Source organism: Spermophilus citellus, assembly GCF_964194105.1.
Source record: "Spermophilus citellus genome assembly, chromosome: 15".
Lineage (NCBI taxonomy): Eukaryota > Metazoa > Chordata > Mammalia > Rodentia > Sciuridae > Spermophilus > Spermophilus citellus.
The window spans coordinates 3,250,610-3,256,502 of NC_138195.1; the positions used below are offsets into that span (position 1 = coordinate 3,250,610).

General features: G+C 38.7%; 1 pseudogene across 1 annotated transcript; it reads left to right on the plus strand.

The window, feature by feature from the left end:
- The first annotated feature begins 875 nt into the window (after positions 1-875).
- Positions 876-2,627, plus strand: LOC308634357 (rho GTPase-activating protein 11A-like; annotated as a pseudogene). Its single transcript has one exon. The product of its transcript is annotated as a rho GTPase-activating protein 11A-like (transcript).
- Positions 2,628-5,893: the final 3,266 nt, after the last annotated feature.

A 5,893-nucleotide genomic window follows, 5' to 3' on the forward strand; every position in this document is an offset into this window, starting at 1 on the left:
GTTTCTGTATCAGCACTTTAGAAGCTAGAATAAAAATTCCATTTACTAAAAATGATGCAAATATATTTTTTTCTTTGGAGTTCTTTGACACTCGGCAGGATTCAAGCTTTCAATAACCACAATTTGTCTCCACATTTGGTTCTCCTAGATTCAATGGTTTGCATACAATAACAGCTTAAAGTTTATGGTTTCACTTCATTTAGCACTATACACATGGATAAAGAAGAGCTACAGGTCTGGAACTGCGGGTGTGACGGCCAAGGAGGCTTGAAGGCATGGGGAGAGCTGCTTGGTTATAGTCTGCACTCCGGGATGTGCAGGCCCGGAGCTTCATGCAGGCCGATGGGGAGAAGGAGAAGCCTGTGAAACCGGGTGACGGCGGCGACCAGCCCGGGTGGGGACCGGGACTGGAAAAGAGCCTGAGCAGCCGGCTGGTCCGGCGGCTGGGCTGGGGAGGGGGTCCTGGGAGCTGAGACTCAAACGCCCAGCAGTGTCAGCCTGGGCTGGAGTGGCTAGGGGAACAGTCTTCTTTACATTATCCGAGAGAGCTGGCGTGGGAAGAGTGAAGTTTGGAGGAAAGGGGATCATTGCAAGTGACCTGAAGCGGTGAGAAGCTGACAACAGGCGTTGGTGCAAGGAAGTGAAAGGATCAAGGGAGAAAGAATGGAGGTCCGTGTAAGTAGCAGAAAGGATTTGGTAATCAGAAAGAAGGTAGGTGTAAGTGAAAGAAGAGTGAAGTGTGGCTGGATCAAGAGGCCAGTTGAAGAGCGTTTGTGTAAGTGGATAGAGGATCGAGGAAATGTCGTGGAAGTGGCTGGGGCCCAGGGCTGGAGGAGTGCCAAAGGTGGCCGGAAGGCTGCAGAGCGGAGCTCAAACCTGAGAGTGTTTGGAAATTGGAAGACTTGGTGGCGAACGAGAATCAGGAACCTGCCTCAAAGAGTGGGCGACGTATCCGGGATGTGGGATACGAGGCTGGTCAGATTGGCCTTGTTGCAGCAGCTTCGGGCTGTTTACGGCATTAAAGTCAAGAGTGGACGTGGGCAGTGTGACCACAGGAGACAAGAAACAGCCACGGAAGTAGGGGGTAAAATATTTGGAGTACCTTTTAATGCATTGCCCCATTCCGTTGTATCAGAATATGGACACATTCCAAGCTTTCTTGTTGATGCCTGCACATCTTTACAAGAGCATATTCAGACAGAAGGACTTTTTAGGAAATCAGGATCTGTTATTTGTCTCAAGGCACTAAAGAATAAACTGGATCATGGTGAAGGTTGCCTGTCTTCTGCACTTCCTTGTGACATTGCAGGACTTCTTAAGCAGTTCTTTAGGGAATTGCCAGAGCCAATTCTCCCTGTTGATTTGCATGAAGCCTTTTCAAAGCTCAACAGTTAGGAACAGAAGAGAAGAATAAAGCTACACTGCTGCTCTCCTGTCTTATGGCTGATCATACAATTGATATATTAAGATACTTCTTTAACTTTCTCAGGAATGTTTCTCTAAGATCCAGGGAGAATAAGATGGATAGTAGCAATCTGGCAGTAATATTTGCACCAAATCTTCTCCAGACAAGTGAAGGACATGAAAAGATGTCTGCTAACACAGAAAAAAAAGACTGAGATTGCAGGCTGCAGTAGTACAAACCCTTATTGATTATGCATCAGATATTGGGCATGTACCAGGTTTTATCCTGGAAAAGATACCAGCTATGTTGGGCATTGATGGTCTCTGTGCTACTCCATCACTGGAAGGCTTTGAAGAGGGTGAATATGAAACTCCTGGTGAATATAAGAAAAGGCGAAGACAAAGTGTTGGAAATTTTGTTAATGGAGCACTGAATAAATTGAAATCTAACAGAACACCCTGTATTATACCTCAGCAGGATAGAACTGCTCAACTGTTTTTATCACCAGTGATTCTTACACCAAATGCTAAGCGTAAACTGCCAGTAGATTCTTCTCATGGTTTCTCAAGTAAGAAAAGGAAGTCCATCAAGCACAATTTTAACCTGATCTGTTGCCAAATAATCTCTTCAATGGCAGTTCCACACCAGTACCAGTTCACTTTTTGCAAGCCCTCCCATAGCCATCAGTGGAAACCATTTGACCACAGATGTGCTAAGGCGAAGTAAAAGGATTGCAGGCAAAAAAGTCTGCAGGGTGGAATCAGGAAAAGCAGGCTGATTCTCTCCTAAAATCAGACGTAAAGAAAAGGTTAGAAGATCTCTCCGTTTGAAATTTAGTCTGGGGAAAAATAGCAGAGATGGAAATGGGTGTTCTGGTGTCAATAGATATGAAAATGTTGGTCGGAGACTTGCAAATCAACAAAATTTAGAAAATAGGATTGAATCTGTAAAAACAGGCCTACTTTTTAGCCCAGATATAGATGAAAGATTACCAAAGAAAGGTTCAAAAAAGATCAGTGAGTCTGAGGAAAACTTATTAACTCCTGAGTGACTAAATGAAACAAGTTACCGGATGTCTTGGACAGGACCTAGTAATTCAAGTTTTCAAGAAATGGATGCAAATGAAGCTTCTCCAATAATGGGAAATCTTGAGGTGGGAAACTTTTCTTTGGAACCTGATATAACTGTTGAGAAGTCACCTGCTACATCATGTGAACTTAGCCCTTCCACTTTACACAGCAAGCCTAACAGCAGTGTAATAGGAAGCTCCCTTAGTGGGGATGAAAATAACTTGACCTCAGGGACTCTGGTGAAGATTCAGAAAGCATTTTCTGAGTCTGGAAGTAATCTTCATGAATTGATAAATCATAGGCAGTCATCAGTTACTAATGTGGGGAAATAAAAATTAAGTGAAACATCTGATATACAGTATAGTCCAGAGAAAAATCTATTTAAAACTAATGATTTGACTGTGAGAGAATCAGTAGAAAAGTATGAAAACCACACTGGTAAAGATGAAAATTGTTTTTCAGAAATAGACCTCTCACCATATCAAACTCAAAAATTTGGTAGGGAAGCATCTGTAAAATGTTACTCAACAGAGATAAAGGTAGAACTTGAAAAAGACATTCATTCAAAAATTCCCCAATGATGAACAAATTAAGGAGCAATGGTTCCCACAAAATAAACTAAATACTAAATCAAAGGAGAATGAGAACATGATCAAAGAGAACTTAGTGAAATGTACAGCTTCTAGGGAAGAAGAGGATAAATCCTCTTTCTCACCGAAGAGTACTTGTCATATAACAGCCCTTTCTAAACCCAGGCCTATGAGAATTGCTAAACAATGATCACTTGTAGAAAAATGTGATAAAATGGTTTCTGAAAGTTTACAAATGACAGAGCATGGAAAAGTTTCAGATCACATACAGTGGTTTAATAAACTTTCTTTAAATGAACCAAGTAAAATAAAAGTGAAGTCACCTCTTAAGTTTCAGCGCACTCCAGTCCATCAGTCTGTCAGAAGAATTAATTCTTTGTTGGAATATGACAGACAACCTAAACAGCAGAAGTTGGCAAGTCTTGGTGATGTTGCTTCTCCCCTGGTTAAATCAGTGAGCTGTGACAGTGCTCTTCCCTCTTGTACAGAAAGTACGTCAAAAGATTCCTCTATTTCACATATGAAGTCAGTTCCTAAAGATCAGAGGTCTACATCGCATGAACAGTCTGTCATTGGTGAAATTTCAAAATCAAGCGTGGAGTTAACCTCTACATCTTCCTTAAAGAAGAAGAGGCACCCAGGTTCTGTGAATGCTTGTCTTGGGTCTACTAGAGTTTGCAAGCAGGAGGTGATATTGGATGGCCAAATTAAGGTTCCATTTGATGACTTGACTAATCATAATATATTAAAATCTGTTGTAAATAACAATGTGGGTTTTTCTCCTGAGATAAAAAATAAGGTCCTTAGGAAACCATTAGAAAGAGAAAGGGTCTGGTAAAAAGGTTCTCCAAAAAATCCTATTGGAAAGACTCAACTACTACCAACAAGTAAACCTGTAGATTTGTAATAGGCAAATGTTATACTTGACATTAATGTAAATAAAATTAGCAATTGATTATGTGACTTGTAGGATAATCCACATATTAGTTTGTATTGTTAAGCAGTAGGTTTTCTCAAACATTTTAATTTCACAGCATAACAACTTGGATTTTTATACTTGTACATGTGACTACTATGTTTTTCTTAATTATAGCAGTATTTAAACTTTAATTTTGTTGTGATCTCTTTGAAACTTACTGTTTTAAAGAAATTGTTGCTTGGATTTAGAAAAAATTAATTTTTGAAAATGGCATGATTTTTATTTTGTATGTGTGATGGGAAGAGTGAAACAAGTTGTGTCTATTTTTTTGTTATTCCTTCAAGTCAGATAAGGTTTCTATTAAAAAAAATCTGTACTATGGAAAGGGAAGGGGTAAGCCCCACAAATCTTTTGTCTTGAATTATATTTATGGTTATTGTGTTTACCTAAATTCCTGGAAATCCATTTACTTCACTCTGGTATCTTGATACTTTATTCCTATTTTGGGGCAGATTCATCTGGTTTATGTATCTCCTGTAAATGTACAGTTGTGTTCAATGATGGCTAAAGCAGAATGATGACTAAACTGTGCTCACACATTATTTTTAGGCCATACTCTGTTTCTAAAAGTAATTTGCACAAATCCGTTTGTATCTGTTTTGTCCAATATAGAATTGGAAATTATTTAAGGAGGAATAATTGAACTTGAAAATTTAATCAAGATGATTTTTTAAATATTGCAGATGCTGGATTTTAGAATTTGAATAGTAGATGCACCTCTGTAAATTTTATTTGGATAAAACTTATGATGGTTTAAAAAAAAAAAAGAAGAAGAGCTACAAATCAAATGCAGTTTGTGCTAGCTGCTTGAAACAGGACATACCCAATCTGTTCTAGTGCTCACTCTGTGGTTTGTTCCTGGGTAAGTACTTCTAAACAGAAGGAAGGGATTTACTAACTAATTTTAGGAGTTAGCAAAAGAGTCCCAATATACTGAAAGAGCTGCATCAATATTTTTCATTAGATTTGTTTGTTAATTGGCAGGGTTCACAATTTAACTATACCCACTTTGTATCACAAGTCTGGAAATTCTAGGCTAACGGTTTGCAAACAGGAAGAGTTTGAATTTTCAGGTTTTACTTTGTTTGACACCATAGAGATAGAAGGAAATAGAGCTACAAATGAAACAGTTTTTTTCCTCGATGATTGTAACTTCACACACACACACACACACACAGACAGACACACACACACACACACACACATAATCAGTTATAAATGAACACTATGTGGTTCTTCCTGGTAAGATGAACTTTAGCATAGAAATGCAGGAACAGCTATCTCTATAAGTTCATTAGGAGCTAGCAGAACAATCTCCATTTAATGGAAGAGCTACACATATTTTCTATTGAATCACTTTCCTACTTGCCAGGATTCATTCTTTTACTAAACCCACTTTTTCTCCACGTTTGGTGCTCCTAAATTCAAGGGTTTCCAGAAACAAACAGATTGAATTTTCAGATTTCACTTGGTTTAGCATTATACAGGTGGATAAAAATAAAGCTGAAAATCAAACAGGGTTTGTTCCAGCTGCTTGATAGAGGACATATACAGTCAGTTCTACTGCTCATTCTGTGGTTTTTTCCTGATTCAAGAACTTTTAAATGGAAGCTCGTAGGAACAGCTTTTCCTAATCCACTTTAGGAGCTGGTAGGTGAAACTCTATATACTGTAAAAGCATGCACATGTTTTTGTATTTTTTGAGAGTCAGTAGGGTTCAATATTTCACAATACACACTGGGTACCCCAAGTTTGGGACTACTATGTTCAATAGTTTGCACTCAGAAAGAGTTTGAATTTTCAGGTTTCAATTTATTTTCCACTATATACATGGATGGTAATAGAGCTA